Here is a 27570-nt window from a genome sequence, read left to right on the forward strand (position 1 = left end):
TCAACCAACAATCCTTCATTCTATCCCCCCAAAAGACTCACTTCTATCACTATGTCCACAAGAAGTGACTCAACAAAATAAAATAATAAAATAATAATAATAATAATAATAAATGGACAGATATAAACTTAGTCATAAATAAATAAGTCAGTCCATAAACATATACAAATCTTGTCATTCCCTCTTGGATTTTCCACAGCACCCTGTCTGTCTCCTTTGTTTGTTTTCTTTGGTTAGTGTGCGAGCTCTCTGGGGCAGGGACTCCCCAGATTTCATGTGATACACAGCAGTGAGCTCAGTGTCAACACTTAAATAATAGGTGTAGTAACTGTTGGCAAATGCTGTTTTTGTAGTGGACACCTCAATATGCTTTCTTTCATACAAAACCGAGACTACCATGGATTAGATCCACAAGGGGCTAGAGGCACTTTAGGCACCTAAGTTCAAAATTTATATCCTCAAAGTCCCTGCTCAGTTGTTGCTCAACCCTGTAGGTGCCTGAAGTACCTAGGCACTTAGGTTTCTGTTGGTAAAATACTCAAGGTGCCTAAATTTCTGCCAATGGACAAGTGCAAAATTGCCTAAATCCTGACGTCACTGAGCTTCTCAGTGCCTAACCCCTGACAGGATCTTCAAACTAGGTGTTCCCTGCCTATCTTGTCGGTAGGCCTCCTCGAGTAGGTGTTCTCAGAGGCCATCTACGGGATCAGACCTCCCACAAAACACAGCCAGCAGCAGCAGGGGATGGCCCCTAATACCAAAGAGCCCAGCGGTTAGAGCACTCACAAGGAATGTGAGTGAGGTGGATTCAAATCCCCATTCTGCCTGATTTGGAGCAGGATCAAGATCCAAGTGAATGCCTCAAACACTGCACGATAGGCACTGGAGAAGAGAAAAAAATGATTCTGTTGGGTTTAAAGGCACGCACACCAAAAGGCTGACTTGGCTTAGGCGCCTAAATCCAGGCAAGAGTTCATGTTTGTGAACCCTAAGTGGAGGGAGGCATTTCTCCCTGACCTAGAGTTAAGGACCTAATTCCCTTTGAGGGGTGGGTATTAGGTCACACCCTTCTCAGCATTTCCTCTTGGCTAGTTTAGTAGGCAACTTCCCTCCCAGCATATTGGCTTTAGTGAATCCCATTCTTAGGCTTGTAGCTCTCCTAATGCATCATATAGGGAACCTGGGTGCCTGACTTGGGGCTATGAAAGCCACCTGGGGTCAGGACACTTTAGGTATTGTAGCACTGAGTCTACAGCTCCCTTTGTGAATCTAGCCCAATACTTGTCATGGCAATGGATTTGTGTAGTTATAAAGCTTTTTCCTTTTATTAGTCTCATAAACCTGTTCATTTAAAATTAACTATCGGAATAAATGGTCGCAACCATAGTCTTCTTGAGTAACCAAGCCTCAAGCCTCTAGCAACTGAAGGAACACAGAGCAGCATACAAAGCCAAAAAGTGATAAGGTTCTAAAAGGAGTATTTACAATTAGTCATGTTTCCATATTTTGTGCTCACTAATTTCCCATTTCAGAGCTTAAATGTTTAATCAAGCACTGAGGATATTTCTGAAAATGTTAGGTCAAAATCAGCATAAGTATTCATTTCTCTTTCTTGTCTGTAAATATTTAGAGAGTGAGCCGGTCATGTTGCAAGGCAAAAGAGAGAAAGCTGAATGTTCTGATTTGAGATTCAAAGCCATTAAACTTTTCCATTTACATGCAAAATACAAAGTATATATAAATGTCAACTGGTTCAAATATACTAAGAGGAATGATAGTTTAGGCAAGTTAAATATGCTGCAAACTACTGGATATAAAGGGAAGAAAACAAATTCACTTCCATCATGAAAATCAATTATTAGTTTCTATTTAACTACCTCCAAGTAACCAAAATTTATTATAGTTCAGCGGAGATAAGAATTGAGAGCAAACGGCAGTAAATTTAACAATAGATAAATGTTATTTTCAGTACATAGGTGGCAAATATTTTAGAGGCATTTTTGTAGATGTATTTAGTCTAATCTAGTCTAATTTAAGATTGGCATAATCTAGTGGATAACAAATCAAAATGTATTAAAATCCCTCACATCTGATGAATCTGCCTCCCCCCCCAACCTCCTCCCCCACAATGTAAGAACAGTTATGATTTTTGTAGCATCTACAAAAGGAATGTAGATGAAATTCATCCAATTGCAGCAGTTAAATTCAAAATGAGACCTCTGTCATGCCTAGGCTTTTTGCTGGTCCTTTGATCAGGGGTCCAGGAGCAACTGATAAAAAACAGACCCAGATCCTCAGCTTGTGTAAACTGGTGTAACTCCACTGACTTCAGTAGAGCTATAATTATCCACACCAGCCAAGCATCTGGCCTCTTATTTCCGGAGCTCTGGAGTCCTCTCCTGTCATAACAAAGACGTACAAGAAAAATAAAGGAGATATTTTAATGTTAGCTTCACTAGATTCACACACTAAAAAGAAATACCATTTTCTTATCGGAAGAGTTTTCTTTTAAAGTTTCTACAACTGCATTACAAATCAAGGAGAATTGTATAAAAACTATAAGAGTAGTTATTATCATAATCAATATTTACTACAGTAGTGCCTAATCAACTAAGAAATGGGCCGTTTTGTGCTAGGCACTGTTCAGATACAGTGGCAGACAGTTTATGCCCCAAAGAGCTTACAGTCTAAATAGACAAGACCGGGGGAAAGGGCTATACCTTATGAGTAGAGTGAACAATATAATGGTGGCAAACATCACTTACTCCTGGGGGAATTCTGCACCAAAAAAATTAAAAATTCTGCACACAATATTTTAAAATTCTTCAAAATTCTGCATATTTTATTTGTCAAAATAGGAATATATAATCACGCCAATTTTGGCAATTGATTTCAAAATACCAGTCAGCAAGTATGTTTGTAACAATACAGACAACAAAAAAGATTCAGGAAATGTTTTTTGACAAATAGATTCCTTACTAGGCATATTAATACAGAACTTTGAGTAATAATTCATTTAAACTACAATACAGAAATGTATTTTCCGCACCCCTTGGAAGCAGTGCAGAGGCTTGTGGGAGTCAAGGGTAATGGAGGAGCTGAGGGAGGGGGAAGTAATTGCTGGAAAGGAGCCTGGGAGTGAACCTGGAGGGTTGTTGGGTGTGGGTGGAAGAAGTATGGAAAAGACTTTTTTGTGGGGGAGGGATTGTTAGACCCTGGCTGACTCCTGTTCTCTCCCATTCAGTCAGGTACATCTGCCTGTGTCCCTGCACCCTTACTCAGTAACCCCTTCTCCCTCCATCCCCATTTGTCCCTGCACTCCTCTCCCCATCCCCATGTGTCCTTGCACCACCATTGAGACACCCCTTCCCCATGTGTCCCTGCACCCTCTTCCTCCATCCCACTGTGTCCTTGTACTCCCTCCCCCATCCCCATGAGTCCCTGAACACCCACTCAGCCACCCTCCTCCCTGTGTCCCTGCATCCCCCCTCCCCTTTGTCCCCACATGGCCCTGCACCCCTTGACCCTGTCCCCATGTGGTCCTGCACCCCCACTCAGCTACCCCATCCCCATGTGATCCTTCACCCCCACTCCCATTCGGCCCTTGGCTCAATGTTGTCACCCCACTAGCTCCTGTGCCCCTGCCCCAGTCTGTCACCCCTACTAGCCATTCTGAACCCCAGTCTGTGTGACCCCCACCCCAGAGCCCCATGTGCCTCGCTCTGTCTTCTCCCCCATATCCCATGCCATATCCCTCCTCACTTGGCCCTGTGGCCAAGGTGCTCCAAGGAAGGCTGCCGCTGCCACTGCCCCTCCCTCTCCACAGCTGGCTGCTCTGGCCCAGAGCCATCTGCCCTCTTGTCTGGCATCACAGCATCCCCTGGTGGGCAAAAGGTGTAACTGCAGCACCTCTCCATTAGAATCTATTTTCTGCAGAGAAAAAAATCTGCAGGTGACATGAATTCTGCGTGTGTACAGTGGCACAGAATTCCCCCAGGAATCAGTGTAGAGAGGACACCGTCCACCTGGCTCCCTCTTGTGGCCAAAGCATTTTCAATAGCATCCTCTATCTGCCCTCTTAGAAGATCCATGTAGATGTTCTCAGGGTAACCATCAGCCCGCCCCTGAAACTGAGTCAGTAGCCCAAAAGTAATTCAAGATAGTCCTCAGTGTCCCAAACTCAAGTTCCATCACAACACCAACATAGTTTCTACTATGCTTCCACTGACCATGTTGCCTTTATTCTGCCTAGCAGAAACCTAGCCTTCCAGTTCTGCCTTATTTGCTCTGTCAGCGTGCACCTGGTTCTGAGAGGGAAGTTTCAGAGGTTGACAGACACACGATCAACCTCTGGAGCTCCTTTCCAGAAGGTGTTGTGAAGGCTAATACTATAATGGGGTTCAAAAGGGAGCTAGATAGCTTCATGGAAGATAGATCCATCAATGGCTATTAGCCAGGATGGGCAGATATGTTGTCCCTAGCCTCTGTTTGTCAGAAGCTGGGATTGGGTGACAGGGCATGGATCACTTGATGATAACCTGTCTGTTCATTCCCTTTGGGGCACCTGCCATTAGCCACTGTCAGAGGACAGGATACTGGGTTTGATGGACCTTTGGTCTGACCCAGTATAGCCGTTCTTATGTTCTTATATATACTCCTCTCATTCTGAAAGCTCCTCCCAATGGGCCAGCAGAGAGGGGAACCCTGCAATACAGAGTTCCAGCTCCAGGGCCTTAAAGTAACAGTGTCCTGGTATCTTCCCATCCCACTGCTAACTCCACATCCTCTCTTCCAGTTTCGGACAGTTCCTGAGCCTGTGCTCACACCAACATCCCTGGGACACAGTATTCTGGTCCCCCTTAGGCTTAAAGGGACAGCATATCCCATTACAATCATGTTCATACAATAATATTTTTTTGCAGGAGTAGGTTTAGTTATGAATGGATGAGCTAAATGGATAGAAAAATGAAGGGAGAGGGGACACTGAAGGGAAAGGGGGCAAAAGGGAATGGGAAGGGGAGAAGAGGGTAAGAGAGGCAAGTGCGGAGTTAGACTGTACACTAATAGGAAGTAGTTTGATGTAGTGGATTGGCCACTGGATCAGGATTCAGAAAACTTAAATTCTGTAGGCCCTGTCTATAGCCTATTATGTGACCTTGGCAAGGTCTTCACCTCTCTGTGCTTGTTTCTTTTAACCTTTGTCTATTTAGATTGTAAGCTCATTTGGCCAGGGAATGTCTCTCAGTGTGTGTTAGGACAATCTCAATTAGAGTCTCTAGGTGCTACTGAAATACAAACAGTAAACAAAAATTAAAAAAAAAAAATTAACAATAAATAAGCTTTTCTGGGCATGGACTGTCTTAATATATATCTGTACTGCGCACAGCACAATGGGGTCACAATCCTGATTGGGCCCTCATTTAAAACAAACAAAACAACTATTAGTAATAGTTGGTGTAGGCCACCTCTCCTGGCCTTCCCTCTTATTTGTGACAAACAAAATAACAACAATCTTAATCCCCTTATTAAGAAAGACAGTGAAAGTAATCTTTATTTGCAAAAGTAATTGTATGCAGGCACACAATTCCAAGAAACAAATTTACCATTATGCCTTTTATTTATTTGATGAAGAAAACATAAGTCAAAATTGATATATTTTGTATTGCTATTGTACTATAAAAGCTCCCATAAAACAAGCACTCTCCTTTTCTGTTTAGAGTTTGCACTAATTTCTTTCAAAACATGAATTGGTTCAAATGATATTATTGTTAACCATTTTCACCAGAAGTTCATCCAAAATCAAATACAGTAGGAATTCTATTTTTGCCCTCCAAATGATGCATTTTTAATAGAATGTTAAGACTAAGAAAGCAGAGGCAGTATCTTACTGTAAGTCATTCAGATTCTCTAGCAAAAAACTATAGAAGCATAGAGCAAATGATAATAATTTAGATACCCTGAGGTTTGTCAGTTGTTTAAAGATAAATACATAATCATGAATCAAAGTTATTTCACAGTGACATAACATGTTCTCTGAAATGTGCAATTTATCATGCATTTTCCACAGCTTCTCTGGAAGAGATAAGGCATGTGTTTGTTTGCCCAAAGCACTTAGCTTCTGTGATTTATTTACTGGAATTGCCATATTTTGCACAAAAAGGAGCAACTGTTATGTTGCACCAAAAGGCAGCAATGAGAATCAGAGTTAATAAAACATTAACCCTGGAAAATATAAGAAGCATACAGTTCTCTTACTAATCATCTTTCTTCTGATTTTAGACTATTTTTTAAAGAAAAGATGAACATGTTAGGATTATTTCATTTTTATTTTCCAAGTTTGTTCTTATTTTTAGTTAGGGTGCAAAAAGTCTTACTCTAACTTTATTCTGTCCATGATGCTTGCAAATGCACTGCTCTTCATATAAACAAATGAGTGAATAGTTTTCAAAGCAGTTGTCAGAACATTGTGGTTTATCCCTGGAAAGTTTGCACCCTGAAGTCATACCACATTGTATCCCAGGATAACAGCTCCTTCCACACCCATGTGGTTCCCAGGACTCCAACTTTCCCCCAGCACTCTTCCTGGTGTAGCTAAAAGGGACACCAGGACTCAGCCCTTTTCCTGGTGCAGGAGACTGAACATAACACGTGATAGTATGTGAGAGTGATATTGCTGACATCACACCTCTCTCACAGATGGTGAAGGTGAAAGGGTGGGCATGTGGAATAGAGAGAGGAAGGGTGCGAGAAAGGGGAAAGGAAAACAAAAGGAAAGGTGAGTGAACAGTGGATTCTTTGTCCACTCCGAGTGTTTATTACAGAACAGTCTGAAAAAATTATTTATTTCCCGGAAAAAGGAGTGGTGACCACCCTCGGTTTGGGAAGAAGAAAATCTAATATCCTACTAAAAATATTAGCTCTTAGATGTCTTGGAACAATCTGCTTTACAGTGAAGATAGAAGGACATATTGTTTGAAATAATTTCAGATATTTTTAAATGCACAAAACGTAGCTCCATTAGTTTGGCAGTTTAGTAGTAATACAAATAAGCTGCCTCACAGAAATCAGCATTTAAAAATTCCAGCACAGTAAGAGGCTAGTAATGTGATAGCGACAGTGAACTCAGCCTCATGCTGCTCAGCACTGACTCATCTGAGCATCACAGCTGCAAGGGTGTTAAACTTTTGAAGGAGTTGCATCTTTGGTGGGCAGCAAAAGACAATGGATTTGAAGGGATGAAAGGAGTAAGGATAAGGGTGTGGTGACAGAGGGGAAGGATCTATGGATCTGCTGGAAGGATTGGGAGGGTCTCCCAACCATGAAAAAATCCTCATTATAGCCTAACTGGAGATTCCAATTTGATCATCAATGAAATTGTATTTGCTATTCTTACAAAGCCATGAAAATAGAATGTATAAAAGGTTTTGGATCAATCTACATTCAAAGAAGAGATGTCTTATCTAAGTGCTGTAGGACTTGAAATTTTCAGTACTTAATATTTTTTTCTGTTCAGGCTTTTTAAGTTAGGTGCATCTAATTTTTAAAAGTGTATTATTATACCATAAAACAAATAAATCACGTAAGTCTAAATGGCTGCAATCTGATGCCAAAAATGCAATTAGAAAATTGAATCAGGGAATTAAGGATTAATGTGGGTATGTTATACCTGTCAGCAGTAATAAGTATTTTGACAAGAACAGAATAAAGTTTGACAGTATGCACAAATACCGATCTGATATATGACAGAAGTATTAAAAATGCAAACAACTATACATTAATAACTAACATTTCTTAACTAAAATGGCTTAATGCCATTGTTATCAGAATTAATCTATAACTATAAATGAGTCTCTAACAGCTTAAATAACGTATTCTTTGCTGTTTAATCGTAATTTATATTGATGTGAAATTTAGCTTTTAATCATATTATTAAAACTGAATTAATCTGATGAACACCAAATGAAGTAAGCATGCTGGCTTGGCAAAAAAGTAATCAAGTGTGCAGATATGACAGAACTAACATTGGGATTCAAAGTCTCAGCTGCTATTTCCTGGAGTTCAGTGTGCAAGATTTGGGGGGAGAGAGGGATTGAGAAAAGGGAAGTTCTCTGCACTCCTTTTGAAGAATTGAGTGATGCAGGATAGGAGGAACAGGGCAAGATAGGTGTTCATATTTTTATTTTTTATTATATCTAGGTTTTGATCCTGTGCCAACAACTGTGATATCCAAGTGCCTTTAAGAAGGCAATGTGGCTTGCAATTTTTTTAAAAAAGGAGTAAAATGATTTAAAAGACACATCTTCAGACCATACCCAGCAGGACTACCTGGTTACTGGGTGAGGCAAGGGGGAAATGGAAAAGGCATCCTCCTCCCAGGTTCATAGATTGGTTGTGAAGCCATTTCATAGAGGCTACATCTGCTCCATTACTGAAGTAGCCTTGAGCATCCCTTAAATGGTTTCATCACATTGGGAGGAGAAGGATGTTGGACCTGTTGTATTAATTTAGACGGAAGATATGGGTTAAAGGTGTTAACATAACCAAGTAGCTGTTCAACATTAAACAGTGTTAAACAAAGTCCAGGGTTTAGTATACAGATACCTTACCCCTACTTAGCACTATGGAAAACACACTATTAAAAATCTTTTAAATGTTTTATTAAAAATACAGAAAAAAAGAAAAACAATTAAAGCCTTTGAAATGTAAAGTATTAAATAAGGTTTTTATTTTAGCAACATTTTTATTCCCTTTCCCTGTAGATAGTTTTTGGAAGGCAACTCCCCCTTTTAGATGGTATTAAAGATTGGAATAACCATTCTTTTGGGAAAAAGTAGTCAGTCGAGATGCTGCTGCTGCTGCTGTTGTTAAATTTTAATTTTTAAAGGAAAAGCCCCCTCGTTTGACAGTTTTTTAGCTGGTATTAAAGGTGGTAATAACTGTTATTTCAGGTGGTGTTTGGGATTTAGCTGTAGCTGGTAGTGGTGGTAAAGTTATTTGGTCCCCTTCTTCTTGGTCAGTTTTGGTTAGGAAACCTTTTAGGATCAGGATGAGGAAGGCCTGGTGTCCCAGGGAATGGTGGAGGTGACAGCCCTGATGGGTAAGCTCACTCCAGTAGCAACTGTCTATTCTTTTTGTTCTTTCATACTTTCCCCGCAAGTTCTCTTTCTTAAAGGACCCCAAAAGGGAATAATGGGTGGTGAAGCTACACCGTGCCACATTATTTTGTCCACCAATTAGGCCTAATAGCTGACATACCAATTTTGGCTCATTGACTTTTGGATTCACATTTTCTGCTTTTGGCTCAGATTAACTTGGCCTTTTTGGTTAGAGTAATTCAGTTATTCTGTCTCCCTTTCATACCGTTCCCAGTCAACATTTGCTATTGTAGGTTATTGTGATATTTTATGAACTGTTACATACTTTTTACACAATTCAGATAAATTTATAGGCCCAGCTGTCACAACGGACCACATCCAATGGCCTGCCTCTGCCCTGCCCCTGTTGACTTCCAGCATGCTGCTATGCAGAGGGACCCCACAAAGGTAAGCTCTGTGCCATAAGAATGAAGAAACACCCCCTGTGTTCCCCTCTCAATACAAGCCCCTCCCCTTTGCAGCAGAGCCACACCACTTCCACTGCCACAGGAATAATCACAGCCACAGAGGAGGGTGGGAGCTGAAAACTGAGGCAAAGGGAATGATGTGTATAGTTGAGAACTAAAATACAGTAAGTAGGTTCTGTTTTCTTACAATACCAATATTACTGCACATTGCCATCCTAACCATTAATTGTATAGTAATGTTAATTATTTACCTATTTAATATTTTTCTGCCCACCTAAAAGTGCTGTCTCACTTTTGTTTCTTAAAAAAAAACAAAGTACAAAATGAATAATTTATGACAATGCACCTATTACAAAAAAGCTTTCACCAGACACAATCTATGCACCAGGAGGAATGTTCTTGGGGAAATACTGCAACAGAATATTTAAGCAAGGACAGAGCCTGGGCATAGATTTGGGGGCTGGCGTAGGAATCAATAACAAATCTCTGTAGGCCACTAGGTTTCCACTCTAATCACAAGCATCCACTAATGATTTCCCTTTAATCCATGAGATGCAGTTTCTTCCTTACGCAGTTAGCCAATAGAACTCCTTCTTTCAGACTAACTTATGAGAATGGTACTGAGCCTGATTATAATCAATTCTATACCGTAGCTTCGTTCAACTGAGGATTTCTCAGCGATTTACAACTTTAATTTATTAAGCCCAGCTAACCCCGATCAGGTAGGTAAGTATTATTACACATTTTAAAGCAGTTGTGCTAGAGGAGACTCTCTGGAGCTTCTTATAATTCTGCCACCAAGCTAAAGGGAGCGTTGAGATGATTTCCCTGCCTCTACAACTTAGTCACCCCTGCCAGAGACGATTTATCTTGAGGGCTCATAAAAATACTTCTGATAAGCACATTTTTGCCTTCAGAATGAACCAATTCACCCTTATGGAAAGTCCTGTGGTTTGTAATAGGGATTAAACCAATAGGGTATATAGAAATATAATAGGACTCTGAAGAAATTACTCTAAAACCCTACAATAGAAAATCTAATAGAGAATGATATCCTTTCTATATGTGTTTCTGAACCATTGAACAGATTTCTTTTAGCAGCGATATAATTCTTCAGTTTGATTCAAAACATGCATAGAGATATTATAATTTATCAATAAGTTCTATAGTAATTTCCCACAAGGGAATGCTAGCTATTTGAAACAAAATAAATAAATAAATAAAAAGGTACCCGAAGCAAAGATCATTTGTCCATTATCACACAGATCATCATTGGTTACTCTCTTGTGCAGGCTACCTATGCCACAGGCTACACAGCAGAAGGGAAAGCAGGCTCTGCAAATCCACCGCTTCCCAACTCCTATCATAGGTGGGAGGAAGAGGGCAGGTATTGGTTCCATCCTATCCAACTTGCTAGCAAGCCTAATTGTGCCTGCATCCCATGTGATCCATGCTGTGCCAGGTATAGGCCCAGCACAGTTTACTTCCTACCTGCAGTAACAAGTAGACTGGAGGCAAATTGTGATTCTGAGTCACACGCTGCTTCCTGGGTTGCTCCAGAGGTAGCACACACCTGAATTACTCACCGCCCCTTGTTCAAAGCAGACCATCTAGCCGATAGTGAGTCAAAATTAAAACCAGAAGCCCTAAATAATGATCTCCTGCTCTAACCACTAGAGACAAACTTCACTCTCCTGTCCTAGAATCACTAAAAATGAGTAAAATTTGACCAGTATTTAGAAAATCTATGCCAGTTAGCAAATGCCCTGGACGTATCTGGTTACTTTTTCATTGCCTGCAAAATTGGAAAGGAAAGGCAGTATACCATAAGTCATCCAAAATAGACTTTCAGTTAACTTTTCTGTGGCAATGTCTTATAATATTCTTTTGTAACCTCCTGACCATACACAATATGCCTGGTGAATGACAAATTAAAACATTTATACCTGGAACTGTAATAATAAAAAAGAAGTAAATTAAGACACACTATGAAAACGAACTGTCAGCAGAAAAGAATAAAGTGCAAACTTGGCAATATTCTTAATGCAGAAAAAAATGCTAATGGCACCAGCATAACAAATGACTTTCTGTCATGACTACTATACAGATCAGTCTACTGAATGTATATAAGACACGGACCAAACCTCTGAAGGCATGAGATAGCTTTTATTCCTACTGTCCTTGCACTGTTCCAAGAGAAGACCTAAATTTTGTATTTCGGAACCTAAAATATTCTGAAATAATTTTTCCCAGTAGGTTAAAGAAAAATTTATGAGCATGGATCATATTTCAACATAGCAGAGCATAATATATTACAAGTGAATGTGTGTATTTGGATACAGTGGGCCAAATTATGGCTGCTCCAGTATGGGTGGGGAGGAGGAAGGCACAATGAGACTTTTCTATCCCAAGGGACAAGGGAAAAGGTCAGTGCGGGGGTCAAGAGGAGTCATAAATGTGCTGCATGCCCTAGCAACAGAAGCATGCATGAAACGGACTAGCATGTTGGCAGCACAAGCAGCTTTAGAGATGGCACGTCTAAGTGGGGCAATGGCAGAAGTATTGGAGACCTGGATAAACCTTTTAAAAAGTGTTGCAAGAGGCATCTCTCACTATCCTTTCTCCAGCAACTCTGGAGTCATTCTGCCTCCTTGGAGGTATAACTGGATCCAGTATTTCTTGTGTCGCAGGGTTTAACTCAAATACTTAAAAAATACAGTGAATTGTAAGCTATAGACAGAGGACAAAAATAAACTCTAAGGGCCAGATCTTCAGCTAATGAAAATCAGCACAGCTTCGTTGATATCAAAAGAGCCACACAAATATATAGCAGCTGGGAATCTGACAATATATAATTTGTTTCGTAAACAATTTTATTGAAAAATCCTGCAATACCTAAATCCACGTACCACCAATTAATGTTGCTTTCAAAGGTTGTTACCTATCAAAATTATATTATTTGTTATTTTACACTATTCACAAGCATGCTAGACACTTGCACAGGACACAAGTCCCTGCCCTAAAGTACCTAATCCTGAAAACACTTAGGTACTTGACAGGTTTTAGAGTAACAGCCGTGTTAGTCTGTATTCGCAAAAAGAAAAGGAGTACTTGTGGCACCTTAGAGACTAACCAATTTATTTGAGCATAAGCTTTCGTGAGCTACAGCTCACTTCATCGGATGCAACTGCGGTTGCATCCGATGAAGTGAGCTGTAGCTCACGAAAGCTTATGCTCAAATAAATTGGTTAGTCTCTAAGGTGCCACAAGTACTCCTTTTCTTTTAGGTACTTGAGTAATTACTCACATGAGATGTCCAATTGAAACAAATAGGATTACTCACATGGATGAAATTACTCATGTGCCTGAGAGTTTGCAGGATTGGGTTCCTAATGATAGATATGACAGAGAAATGAAGAAATAATACATGCTAGGAAGATGATAGCAGAATGAAAAAAAACATTAGCAAGATATTTGATTGCATTAATACTCAGTTTGACATGATAGTTGGTGATTTTTATTTTTATTTTTTGGTTGTATTTGAGGCAGGGAAGTTGATTTAATGTACTAATTTAAAAAAAATGCAAGCACTCCTTTTTTTGCAAGTACTACAAATTTTGCATCATTTGTACCTTAGAGCCACAGTTACTGTAAAAAGAAAAGGAGTACTTGTGGCACCTTAGAAACTAACCAATTTATTTGAGCACGAGCTTTCGTGAGCTACAGTTATTGTGTTAGCTGTTGGTAGAATCTGTTTTACTAAATCAAGATAGTTGGTATTTGATCAACACATTTTGGACCTCATTCTCATTTACACTTAGGTTCCTTTGGAAATCAGGACCTTTATGTATTGCATACATACACTTTGAGGCCATGTGCAGTACATAATTAATATAAATAAGCAAATCTTTACCTCAGTGTCAGAACTTTCTTTAGAAAGTGAAGCATTTAACAGTGTCCCAAGCATGCAGTTAGCTCAGATTTCTTGTTCAATGCCACTTAAAATTAATGATCAGTGCCTGGGAAACGATCCCCTTAGTCTGATTATACTTGCACTCCTTTATTAACTCCCAGATGGGCCTGCTAATCATTATCTAATTGATTAAGTCTTTGAGGAACCGTCTGCCACTAGGTGTGGTCCATTACATACATCTGGATGTTTAGATTTTTTTTCTAAGAGGGAGTACAGATAAACAAACCCACCAATATTGTAGGAGGGAAAATATATTTGCTACGATAAGAGCACTGTAACACTCAAAATTTTTGTTTCATTAAACTATAACAAATGTTTGTCATTCCATTTCATGCAATTTTTCACAGCCTAAATTGTACACTGCAAATATGATCACATTTAAACTCTACAGAAACATGCATTTCCAGAGTTTTGATACACAAGAAATAATTCCTCAAAATCTGGCCAATATTTATTGCAGATTTCCCATTTTTGCTCAAATACTGACTGATTTTCAACACGGCTATTTTTTGTGTGAAAGTTCACATATCAGAGAATTATTCAGTGAAAATGCCCATTTTTGAGTTTGAAGTGAATAGTTAAATTTCAAGTAGTTTTACATTTCATTACATATATTCTCCCCACTGCTAACTAAAATGCTTTCCCTCTCCCTGTTTCTGCACCTAAAGTGGATCCATTACCAGTAGCATTACCAGTGAATGGTTATGCTGTATTGTAATTAGCATCAGAACACATTCTAGATTTGCATTATTGTTTATCTACTTTAATTTATTTCAGAAATTACTGACATTATACTAATGTAATAAGTCTTCCAGTTTCTCCAAAATATTCTTTCCTTCATCTCCCTGCTCTTGTGGTGCTCAGCACTGTTTTCTTCGTGGAAATAAATGCCACATATCAAATGTCACTGGCTAATACAATCAGCAGAAGGAGCCGGATCTTATTTACTTAAACAAGGGCAGAGATGTGAGATCAATCATCAAACAGACGTTATTTGTGAAATTGAAGGTATTCATGATGATTGCTAGTATAGAAACCAAGCATTGTAAAATATTCTCAACAAATGCTCCTTTATTAACAACCAATGTGACCACAATATTCTGCATTACTCTCTAGCCTCCATCAAGTGATCAGCCTTGCATATTTTATTTCTGGCTATTTGCTTTCAATTATAACTGCGAGATAGGATTTCTATTGGTCTTTTAAGATACTGTATCGCTGCCAATACCAGTCATCCAGTAACTGACACATACTGTACTCATTCAACACTAAAATCTAGCTTATTTCATTTCCCCCCTCCTGTCAGCAGCCACTCAAATCAGTGATTCCCTGTTCAACAACAGTGAAAAACAGAAACCCACTGTTAATTCTTGTGGTTGGAGCAACAGTATGAAAATAACAGTGGCTACTAAATGCCAGTTCCAGCCTCTTCAGCAATTAAACCACTCTTCTTTCTCAGTAGCCTTTGTGAAACATATGAGTCAGTCAAAAAACATCTTCAGACTGACTAGTCATATTGCATCAATAGTTTTAAAATGAGTTTGTTTATTTCTAGGTTGGGGAACGCTGGTGGAGGGTCTAGGACTCTGGGGCTCATCACAGCAGCCTGGGCTCCTGGGGCAGCTCTTACTACTGCCCAGCTCCAGCTTCTGGCCTGGCCAGGGTGGGGCCTTGGAGGAAAGAGAAGGAGCAAGGGGTAGGGCTTCCTGGTGAGGGGCTCAAAGGCCCACCTCAGCCACCCCTATCTCCCTGGGAAGAAGCAGACATGGAGTGGTGCCACACGGAATCCGGGACAAATGCTGTCCCAGAATCATTCAGCCTGGGACTGGGACTTGAAATGTACATTTCGGGACTGTCCCACCCAGTTAGGGATGGGTGGTCACTCTAATGGTTACGCACACTCAGAATCCCAGAACAGATTATTATTTCATTGTGCAACACAAATATTCTCCTCCTACTTCCTAAAAAGGCACAATTAAAGATTTTCAGATGTAAAATGGACATGTTCACAAGCACCCAAATATACCTCTCACTCCTGGAAAGAAAGAGTATCATCATTCTCTCACACTTGTCAAGAGAAGCCATATTTCATCATGCTTCCCTCACACACATTTTAAATAGGGATGTCATTCTACGAGGCCATTTTATCTTCCTCCCTCGTTGCCGGGAAATTTGAGGTTCCCTGGTAGTGGTAGGGCCTGGATCTTGGTGTACACAGAATCCAGTCTTACTGCACCAATTGTGGGAGCTAATTTGATGTATGACAACCTGACAATGAAAAATACATTTTAAATTCCTCAGATACACGTTGTTGATACTATATATACTGTAGTGAGGCATCCTATGCTTTATCCACCAACAGCAAATTAGGAACCAATTTATTTCCGTAGGCACAGAAATAAACAGATACACATATATAATAAGAATTGTTTCCACTTGTGCTTCTCCAAATCCTCTAGGCACAGTGTCAAGGCATAAAAACTCAAACAAACAAACCAAACAATCCAAATTATGTCAAAGACATGAAAAAGCAAAGCTCCTGAAAAATGTTCTCAATCCCAGGCAATATTGTTTCCCTCTCACTTCCAGAAAAAGCCTGTGAAAACAGGTTGGCTTCTAGCAGCTTCTCAAGATAATCAAATACAGGCTTTAGTGGACCAAAACGGGTGGATAAACTTAATTCTAAAACAAACCTCTCAGAATGTGTCTTGGCACCAGACCTATTTAAATCATGCAATATGGGATCAGATAGACCATATGATCACCAATGCCTCAAATTACCAGGATCCAACCCATTTGTGACTTTATGGGTCAAATCCAACATTTTAAACTTCAACTAGAAGTAATCTAAAGTGAGTACAAGTCACAAAGCACAGGTGAGAGAGAGAGAGGCAGTAATGGCTAGTGGCTAGATCACCAGATTGCGATTCAAGAATTCCTGGCTGTGCTGCTGGCCTGCTGGGTGATACCGGCCCAGCCACTTCACCTCTCTGTGCCTCCATTTCCTCCTCTGTAAAATGGCAATAATGACACTCACCTCCTTTGTAATGCACTTCTACATTTACTGCTGAAAAGTGCTGGATAAGTGCTAGGTATTATTATTATGCACAGATGGAAACTATACTCCGCTAAGCATAAGGAAATTGAGAGATTGGAGGCAAGAAATAGTTCCTAATGAGTGGCAGCACTTTTTAGCAGGCACAGTGAACTATTGAACCTCACAGAAAACTTCATTAGAATCTGTATAAAAATCTTTCTATAGGTTAGAATCATAGAATCATAGAATATCAGGGTTGGAAGGGACCCCTGAAGGTCATCTAGTCCAACCCCCTGCTCGAAGCAGGACCAATTCCCAGTTAAATCATCCCAGCCAGGGCTTTGTCAAGCCTGACCTTAAAAACCTCTAAGGAAGGAGATTCTACCACCTCCCTAGGTAACGCATTCCAGTGTTTCACCACCCTCTTAGTGAAAAAGTTTTTCCTAATATCCAATCTAAACCTCCCCCACTGCAACTTGAGACCATTACTCCTCGTTCTGTCATCTGCTACCATTGAGAACAGTCTAGAGCCATCCTCTTTGGAACCCCCTTTCAGGTAGTTGAAAGCAGCTATCAAATTCCCCCTCATTCTTCTCTTCTGCAGGCTAAACAATCCCAGATCCCTCAGCCTCTCCTCATAAGTCATGTGTTCTAGACCCCTAATCATTTTTGTTGCCCTTCGCTGGACTCTCTCCAATTTATCCACATCCTTCTTGTAGTGTGGGGCCCAAAACTGGACACAGTACTCCAGATGAGACCTCACCAATGTCGAATAGAGGGGAACGATCACGTCCCTCAATCTGCTCGCTATGCCCCTACTTATACATCCCAAAATGCCATTGGCCTTCTTGGCAACAAGGGCACACAAGGTTTTTTGAACCATCCCATAGAATTTAATAAAGAATTATATTCACTGAATTCCATTGAATAGGTTTTTTGTTTTAAAAAAATCTATAAAAAGGAGATCATTCTCTGTTAGATTTTCTGTGTTCTTAGATTATTTTCTATAGAACGCTGTTGGCTTCATCCTTCTTCAAACTTTTCCATGAGGGGCATAATAACAACATTTGGAATGTAGATGAAAACTTTTTGTACTGAGTTTCAGAAATATTTCACCTGTTTTTATCTTTGAGTGAGATGAAATATCTGATCATGTCAATAATTACAGAATAAATGGTTGGGTTGTCATTTCATCCATATGATCATTTCAGCCTTTATAGCACTGTTGACCTTCACATACAAGCTCTATTTATAGATACATAGGAGGTGCTTTTGTAGCCACTGTAAATGTTTCTTCATATAGTTATAGTTTTCCACCATTTGTTCTATTTTTGGTCCTTTGAGAGTTTCCTAATCTGCTGTACATTCTTCAGTGAACTGCTGAGCAAGCTCAGGATGTTAATTGGATATATCACTATTTTTCTTGTAAGAGCTTCTTATTAATGGCTACTCCCGTAGATGGCATAGGTGTTAATCAATTTACATTTGTCCTTTTAAAAGTTAGATTCAGCCAAGTCTCTAATTAATCAGCTGTAAACACATAGGTTTTGGTTGCATCAGTTTCTTTCATTGTGATATAGAAAGCTTAGTCATACCCTTCATCGGCAATCCCTCGAGGTCGAGGATGATCTCTTTCACAGGTTTTATTTTTCATGGGTCCTTTGGTGACTGAGGAGTCCGATCCTTGAGCCACAGGCTCATTGGCAGATGTTGCAGGTGGTGTTGGAAGACAGGGTTGTTGCATGACAGTTGTCTTCCCTTTCTTTTCTGGCATTTTTCTGCAACCAGAGCAAGGCGATTTTCCTCCAAAGTGGACGCTTCTCTGACAAGTCTTCACCGTTATCCCTATCCCGGACTGCTGTCTCCCAATCTGTGGTGTCAATGCCATACCTCTTGATGTTTATCTTGAGGGTGTATTTAAAGCATTTCTTTTGGCCTCCCTGTTTCCTTTCTCCATTGGTTCATACAGCAATTATTTTGGTAAGCATATATCAGGCATGCGCACACAGTGCCCACTCCACCTCAGCTGGTGCTGGATAATCAGGGCCTCAACACTGAAGATGTTGGCCTCTGTGAGGACACTGACATTAGTGCAACAATCTTCAGACTTTATGTTAAGGATCTTCTGAAGAAGTTGCTGGTGCTGGCATTCCAGGTTTTTCAGGTGTTTTCTATAGGCCAACCAAGTCCCACAGCCGCAGAGGAGAGTTGGGACTACCACCACTTTATAAACTAAAAGTCTAGTATGTGTTCTGATGATAGGACTGTTGAACACCTGGCGAGACAGTCTGCCAAAGGCAAGGCTGACGCAGTGGATTCTGTGCTGAATCTCGACATCTATGTCTGCCCTCTGTGAGAGATGGCTGCCAAGATAGGCAAAGTAATCTATATTTTCCAGTTCTTCTTTGTCAACGTAGATCTTCCTTGCTGGGTCTGATCAGCATGGACTAGCTGGAGGAGAACTTTTATTTTGCTGATGTTCAGAGTTAGTCCTAGGCTTTTGTAAGCTTCAGAGAAGCAATTAAGGGCTGTTTGTAGATCCTCCTTTGAGTGTGCAACTACAGCACAATCATCTGTGTACTGGAGTTCAGTTATTGTTGCTGATATTACTTTAGTTCTGACATGGAGATGAGAAAGGTTGAAGAGGTTGCCGTCAGTCCGATATTGGATGCCAATGCCCTGTGGTAGATGGTCTTGGGTTAATGTTTTCATAGCTGCTAAGAAAATGGAGAAAAGGCTGGGTGCCAGTACACAGCCTTGGTTTATGCCAGTTTGGATGACAAAGGGCTCAGAGGTAGAGCCACTGCACAGGATGGAGGCAGTCATCTGGTCATAGTGGAGTCTTACAATGGTGATAAATTTGCTATATGTAGCTGCTGGTGTTGTTCTTGACATTTTTCTTGGATCTGCCTGGCTATGAAAATCATGTTGATGATGGTTCATGATGGTCTGAAGCCACACTGGGACTCTAGAAATACTTCCTCTGCAAGAGGGAGCAGGAGATTCAGTAAGATTCTAGCAAGAATTGTCCCAGCAGTGGAGAGGAGGGCAATGCCTCAATAGTTGCCACAGTCGGCCCTGTCTCCCTTTTTGAAAATAGTGATGATGTTAGCATTACATAAGTCAGCAGGGATTTCTTTGGTGCGCTAGATTTTGAGGAGCAGCAAATGAAGCTTGTTAGTGTTTCTTCCCCCACTTTCAGTACTTCAGATGGTATGCTCTCAGGACCTGATGCTTTATTGTTCTTCATTTGTTTAATTGCTTTGCAGACCTCCTCAGGTGTCGGTGGGTTGGCAAGAGTTTCCCAGAATGAGTGCTGAGGGATGGAATCAATGGTATTGTCAGTCACAATCGATTCTCGATTTAGAAGCTTTTTGTAGTGTTCCTTCCAGCGCTCTTTGATGGATTCGTTATCTTTAAGAAGGGTACTACCATCTTTGGATCTCAGAAGTGTGAGGCCACATGAGCTTTGTCTGTATAGTCTTTGTCTCACAAAAAAAGCTCCGCATGACATGTCTGTCAGCGAATGCTTGGATTTCTTTTGCTTTGTACTCCCACCATTTGTTTTTGATTTCTCAGATCGTCCTTTGAGCTTCAGCTTTCAGCTGATGGAAAAAGCTCTGCTTCTGACTGGATAGTGGTTGGTTTTGCCAGTCGCAGAAAGCTTTTCTCTTCTGGTCCAAAGGGGCTGTAATCTCAGTGTTGTTGTTGTTGTTGTTAAACCAGTCCTGATGGCGGTGGGTAGCAAGGTCAATGGATTCCTCATAAGCCTCATGGATAGTCTGTTTTAGGGCTTCCCAGTCTTCTTCAACTGTTGTGTTGTCATTTCCAGGTGTGCATATAGGTCAGTTTTTCACTGAGGAGTGTTTGGAAGTTCTCTTGGTGCACTGAGGATTGAAGTCTTTGGATGTTGTATTGCTCTCTGTGTGATTTGGATTGCTTTCTATGTTTTGGTGCAATCCTGATGGATATGACTGACCTCACCAGGCGGTGGTCAGTCCAGCAGTCATCGTCTCCTCTTAAGACATGGGTGATTTGGACATCTCTTAGATCCTGTATTTTTACAATGACACAGTCTAGGAGGTGCCACTGTTTTGAGCAGGGGTGTTGCCAAGTTGTTTTGTATTTGTTGCTTTGTCTGAATATTTTGTTTGTGATCACAAGGTCGTGCTCTGCACATTTCTTGAGTAGAAGCATACAATTGGAATTGGTCTTGCCAACTCCTTCCTTCCTAATAGTACTACTCCATACATTAGAATCTCGGCCAACTCTTGCATTACAGTCCCCTAAGAGGATTATCTTATCTCTTTTTGGAATGGATGACAAAATTTTATCAAGGTCAGTGCAGGAGGATTATTTCTGTTCTTTTTCAGCGTGAAGAAGTGTTGGTGCATATGCACTGACGATAGTGGCAAATGACTTATTGACCAGTTGGATGCGGCGGGTCATAAGGAGCCCGTTGATGCAGATAGGGAGCTCAGTCAGGTGGTTGACTAGAAGGTTCTTGATTGCAAAGCCAACACCGTGTATTCACCTGTCGCTTGTGGTTTTCCTTTCTAGAAGAAAGTATAACCACCGTCCTCTTCCCTCAAGTGGCCTTCATCTGTACATCTTATTTTCCTGAGAGCAGCGATGTCGATGTTGTACCTTGAGAGTTCTCGGGCAACAATCGCTTCTTCTTGACGTGGTGGAGAAGCTTGCATATACTTAAGACCCTAACAGTGATGCCGTCAGGAGTCCTGTACTCCATGGCGGTAAGGTCCAAGACGAGGTGCCAGATAAAGTGCAGCCCAACACAACCTAGAATAAGACCTCAATGGCAGAACAGGTGGATGAAGCAGGATCACCTCTCAACAGCTGTGAAGGCAGATGAAGACTGCAACAGGGGAGAAACCTCCAGTTGTCTTGGAGCTCCTTGCCACCAGACACAGGTGCCTCTTCCGCCAAGATTTGCGTGGCTGCTGGTGCGCAACAGCTCCCCACATTAAACTACTCACACGCAGGCTTCTTTCACAGGAAGAACTATTCCTCTACCCCTACCCATAAAAGTCCTGTGGAGATGAGGAGAGGTGAAGTGATCATCAAGAGTCCCTAGCCACAGACTGTAGGTGCAGGTGGTGACCGTAAGATGATCGTCATGTGCCCCTGGACTGGGACAGGAGGGCATTTTTGGCAGCAGTGGTCATGACTGAGTGGGCTTTTTTAGGAACCCCTTTTGCTCACTCCATATGGGGAAGAGGCTAGAAAAGGTGCCCCAAACACAGGCTATCCCACCATACCTGACTGGATAACCGTGTCCAAAAGGATCACTCCTAATGCGGCTGAAAGACAAAAACGTTTCTTGCAACTTGGAAAGTCCGTACCCTACTTGATGAATCAAAAAGTGAAAGACCCAAATGCAGAAGTCATACCTTTATGCTACCACTGTACACTTTTGGATCCAACTTTCCCTGCAACACAGAAAGTAATTTTAGAAAGACAAGAAACCCACAGTCAAAAGTTTTTTTCTCCTGTTGATAATAGCTCATCTTAACTAATTAGCCTCTCACAGTTTGTATGGTAACTTCCAACTTATCTGTATGTGTATATATATATATATAATCTTACTATATGTTCCATTCTATGCATCCGATGAAGTGGGCTGTAGCCCACGAAAGCTTAGGCTCTAAGAAATTTGTTAGTCTCTAAGGTGCCACAAGTACGCCTGTTCTTTTTGCGGATACAGACTAACATGGCTGCTACTCTGAAACCAGTCAAATATGGATTACTGGATTCTCTCCAATGTATTCAAAGACATTGTTATTATGGAAGGACATCACAAATCTAAGGCATTCTGGTGCCTCCTGATGCTAAGCACTTACCACAGCCTGTGATGCATTCCATGGCTATTGTAAGTGAGGATAATGAAATAATACAGTCCTATGGTGGAAAACAATAGAAGAAAATATTCTTTGCAAATAAAATTCCTTTTTTCAAAGAAAACTATCAGTTTATTTGGTTTTTTCCTAAAGAAAGACATTTTACATCCTGTGCCTTTTGTAAGATACGGGTGAATAAAAGCCTGATCTGCCTGGGATTGTAGAAACTGATGATCACTCAACAGCAATTATTATGTATGTTCTCTGGAGCCTTCTAACAATAACTTTGTCACTTAGTTCCCTTTTTCATGAGTTGATGTTGTTTCAATTGTCTTTAGTCAGCTTGATTCCTAACAGCATTCCTGGTATTCTCTCCTACAGAACACTTATGTCTAGTTCCTGCAACCATTATTCGTGTGACTAGATGTTGAACGCAATCTGCAGCTCTTTGTTAAAGACCCATTTACTGATGATACATTGATAACGGCTCAGTTATTTTCTATATTTAAAAAAGGTGGTAAGTCACAGTTTTATTAAGAACAATTTGAAACACACAAGGGAAGAGTCTTTGCAGGTCTGCTTACAAATTGATAGCCTATTGATACATTCCTATATATATTCCTCAGTACTACACAGTAGGAGTTCAGAAGTTCCTTTCAGAGGATGGGCTAGTTTAAATCCCTCTCGGAGGTACAGTAATTCCTGATTCTTCCCTAATCCAGTTCAGTATCTGAATTTAACTACTCAAAACCACAAAAACCACTTACTGCCTTTAACACACCTGCCCACTGTTGCAATCTTGCATACAGAATAGTTTGTGTAGTGTCATGCTTATTCTGAAACCTAGCTCCTGCCTCTGCACAAAACTTGAATATGGAGCTGACTACATGCCCCCAAATCTAATGCCCTCGCCCATCGTCTCTGCCTCTGAGAGAGGAAGTTGCTGACACATGAGGAAGTTGATTCCTTTCTGGCCCATTGCCCTTTATATCCTGCACTCTACCCAAATCAAAAACTCTGCTTCAGTAAATCTCTCTGCTGCATTCAGTCCTCGCCTACCGACCTAGACATCCCCCTTGGCCCTTCTTCTGTTCAGTTGTTCCCATCATATGCGCACAGAAGAACTAATTTAGAAATGTTTCAGAGTTTTTTAAAAAGTATTGGAACTATAACTTGTATAATGACACAAACAATATATCAGCATGCATTTGAGAGAGCAACTTTACTGTTCTGTGGCAAAGATAAGAGTCAGTCATGAAGGTCACCCCGAACAAGCATCAAGTATTCTGAATATGCTACGTATTTTACAAAAGAACTAATTTAGGAATATTTCAGTGATTTTTTTTTAAACTTATGGCACTATTTCTTTTATCTGTCTACTGTAAAGCCAATGCCTTAGCTTCCATCAATTCAATTGTATAATGCCAAAAAAAGTGAACTTCTGTTCATACATACACATATCTATGGAGCTGTATGTGTGCCCACAAAAAAGTTATGAGTATGTGTGATTCTCTAATATAGATATATAATATTCATATGTATGCTAACATACATATTTATATGCATTATACTGGTATGTACTATGTGCGTTTGTGTGTGGGGTGTGTGTATATACACCTACACACAATATGATAACATATTAAATGTGCAATATTAAATATAAAAATAAGTATTAATATTCTGTTAGAGTTTCAGTATCAAGCAGGCTGACTGTACTGGGCCTTCTGTGTCTGTACAGGTTTCTCAGATCATTATCTGCCTTTGCAAGGAGTGCATTTACCATTCTTTGATGTGCATTTAATAAAGTAAATTTGTTTCTCTATACCATACATTGCTGGTTTTCATTTGTTGTTTGGTGGCCCCAATACTCCATAGTCTCTAAAATGCACAAAAGCCAGATGCTACTGGAACTCTCACCACTAACCTTATCATTATATATTGTGGCTGGGGTTAAAACCTTTGAAAGCTTTTAGTTTAATGTGATCTGAAGGACAAATTGTTAAAAGATATTTATGAACCTAGATGTTGCATATACTAGGTTGCTGCAATTTATTCTGAAAATTCACACTGGCCTCGGAAACCTAATATTTTGTTAATTTAATGAGATTTACTGTGTAGAAAGGAATATACCTATATATTGGATGGGAAATGTATTTTTATGCTATTTCAAACAATAAATTAAAGACTATTTCTATTTTTTTAAGAGATGTTATCTATGATATTACTGAACACTATTTAATGTGTGCTTTGTAAACTTTTCTAAACTGTCTCGAGCACTTTTAGTTTCTTCAAAAGATATGTTTTGATTATCTTTGGGGAAATAATTTTACAGGGTTTTTTTTAGCAATTTTAAAATTAAAGAACCAGTGGGAATTATTTTATTATTATTGTTATTACAACCATAGTACTGAGGAGCCCCAGTCATGGACCAGGACCCCATTGTGGTAGGCGCTATATAAAGACACAACAAAATATGGCTCCTGCCCCAAAGAGCTTACAATGTAAAACAAACGGCAACAAATGGATACTGACAGCAGGAGGAGGAGTACATGGAAACAAATGAGGCAGTACTGGTCAGCATGATAGGCTATGGTCTCAATATACCAGCATGAGTATGCAAGAAACCAAATGAGTAAGAGTCAAGTTGTTTGTAGGTCAACTGCCACCCAAAGAATTGCATCCATGGCTTTGACTCAGATTTGACCAACATAATCAGGTTCAGAGTTTGAGAAAATAACATGAACTTATATAGCTATTTACAATTTAATGCTACCTTCCCAACTTGAAACAAATGATTGAAGTGAGTCTGCTACACTGAGCTTGAGATCACTCAACTGATTTGCATTTGCAATTCAACTGCAGATACAAAAAGGCAGGCGCAAATTGCACCTGCAAATAGACAGCTAGTCTTTAGGCAATTTGATCTGAACTCTATGCTGGAAACCAACAGAAATTCTGTTCTATGTACAGAAAAAAAGAACTATTTTCCAATCATAATGGATGTAGAAAATACAGTTAGCAATGTGGTATTGACCAAATTAAATCTAAATTGACATTTTCCTTTACAGAGTATCCCTGATAAAAACCTCATGTATGAAATGTTGCTACTCATTTCAATATCTATGTTTAATGTGAATTTAAGATAAGCCTTTCATACCATTTACAAATATATACGTTAGCCATTATAATATCATTCGTTTCAGTCACTCATCACTACTCCTTAAATGCAAAGTAATAGTTCAACAACTCCACTGACAGCAGTGATAAATTAGAAGAAACCAAATGAGTAAAAGGTACTATGTCTGGCCATCACAGAACTGGGGAGATTGTAAAAATAACAGAAACCTTTAATTAACTCAGGAAATTAAAAGGTGACTTTAATAAAGCAGCCTTAATAACAAGCCACACTCAAATGAACTCACGAACACATGTTAATCAAGAACAAGAAGTAATTTCAGGTGTATAAATGATTAGGTGCTTATACCCAGCTACAATTAAACAAAAGACAAATATGTTTGACACTGCTACCCAGATAAATGATGATTCTATGACATTAAGGACCATAAACAAAGCATAAACTACATGCTTCTAATTACTAAAGTTGGAAGCAGTGTTGGTTGCATAATGAACACTTGTTTTTATACAACAGGGAAATGAAAATTAAGAATCATTCTCCAACTCTTAACAGCATGCAAGATACTGTACTATATTGAATCGAGCCCACAGGCTAGCATTTCAAGTTGATAATGCAAACTCTTATTTTGTTTTTTTCAAATGTGAAGTACATTACCTGTACTCTGAGCGATCTATTGCAGCCTATTGTGTGACTCCATATGTAAGGCCTTAGTAAAAAGTTCTGCTTCTGACCAGTTACCTCAGATTGACATCTTTGTGTTTCCCCTTTGGGAAACAACACATTTGCTGTGCATGTGAAATAAATCAACTATCAAGAAGCTGAAGACAAGTTATTGTACATGTTCAATAGCTGTTTTTCCAGAAACAATAGGGTGGTCTCTTCCCCCTCTCCCCAATATACCCAAACTACTAATGTATTTCATGAATATATGTCCTGAAATATTTCATTTTCAACAAAACAAAACAACACAAAACCACCTTTGAGTTACAGCAGTGCAAACAGGCACAAAAGCCTACAAAACAGCCATTTTAGTGGAAACCCTATTACCTGATAATAATTGGAATGAAAATATTTTACTTAAAAAAATATGCTCCCAGACTTCTACATCATTTTATGGATGAGTGATATACTGCTGAAACTAGAGCATTTAAAGCACAAACCCTTGCAGACAGTAGCCATACTAACATGAATAGGCTAAACTACAACTATAAGATACCTACATTTTCAGTGTAATTCAGCTGTTCTCTCCCTTCAATTTTTCTGCCAATGTATGCAAATTGGGTATTTTTAAAATTGAGATTTCTACTCTTTATTTATAACGCGAATGACAACAAAAAATACGGCTGCATGGTTACTGAAGTTCTAGTTACCTTAAGCTCAAATATTTTAAGAAAAATGGTTTAGACAAGTTAAATACTTCTTCCAACAATTTTTAAGAAGCTAACTTTGGTGACCTGATCGAAAAATTAAAATGTGGATAATCAGTTCTTAGGAGTACAATTCTTTTTCCAGTACTAAACCAGATATTTTTGTTACAAGTTAAGAACGAAAGTCCTTCATCTAGCAATCAAGATTTCTTTTTCCTGGCGTATTGTAAATGCCCCAAATGAGGATAATATGAACTGTCTGCAGCACGACTACAAGCACAGACTGACTTAGACTTTTAAGTGTCTCAGATTTTTCAGTTCAGAATGACAGGTAATTCACTTTTCAAAACCCATCACAAAGCTTAGGAAACTCTAACGGTAATAAAGTGTTCCAGATGTTTCTCTCAGTGACAACAGCACAAATGCACAGAGGTCTATGGGGTTTTACCAGAGTAACAAAGAATGTAATTTGGAACAATGCCTCCAAGTCTTATGTAAATATGATTAGGATAGAGATAAACAGTTCCCTAGAAATATAATACTAGTATGCTTATTTTTAATGAAATGATTTCCTTACTGTTATATTCTCACACTATATTTAGCACTTTAAATACGTATCTGCCTTTTTTCTACAAAA

At 39.6% G+C, this 27570-nt stretch overlaps 1 protein-coding gene across 1 annotated transcript in view; it reads right to left on the minus strand.

Moving 5' to 3' along the window:
- The window catches only part of ATRNL1 (attractin like 1), a 1064110-nt gene that overhangs the window by 88790 nt on the left and 947750 nt on the right, over nucleotides 1-27570 (minus strand). The gene's annotated exons all lie outside the window — the stretch shown is intronic.

This window comes from Eretmochelys imbricata, chromosome 7, assembly GCF_965152235.1.
Source record: "Eretmochelys imbricata isolate rEreImb1 chromosome 7, rEreImb1.hap1, whole genome shotgun sequence".
Classification (NCBI taxonomy): Eukaryota; Metazoa; Chordata; order Testudines; family Cheloniidae; genus Eretmochelys; species Eretmochelys imbricata.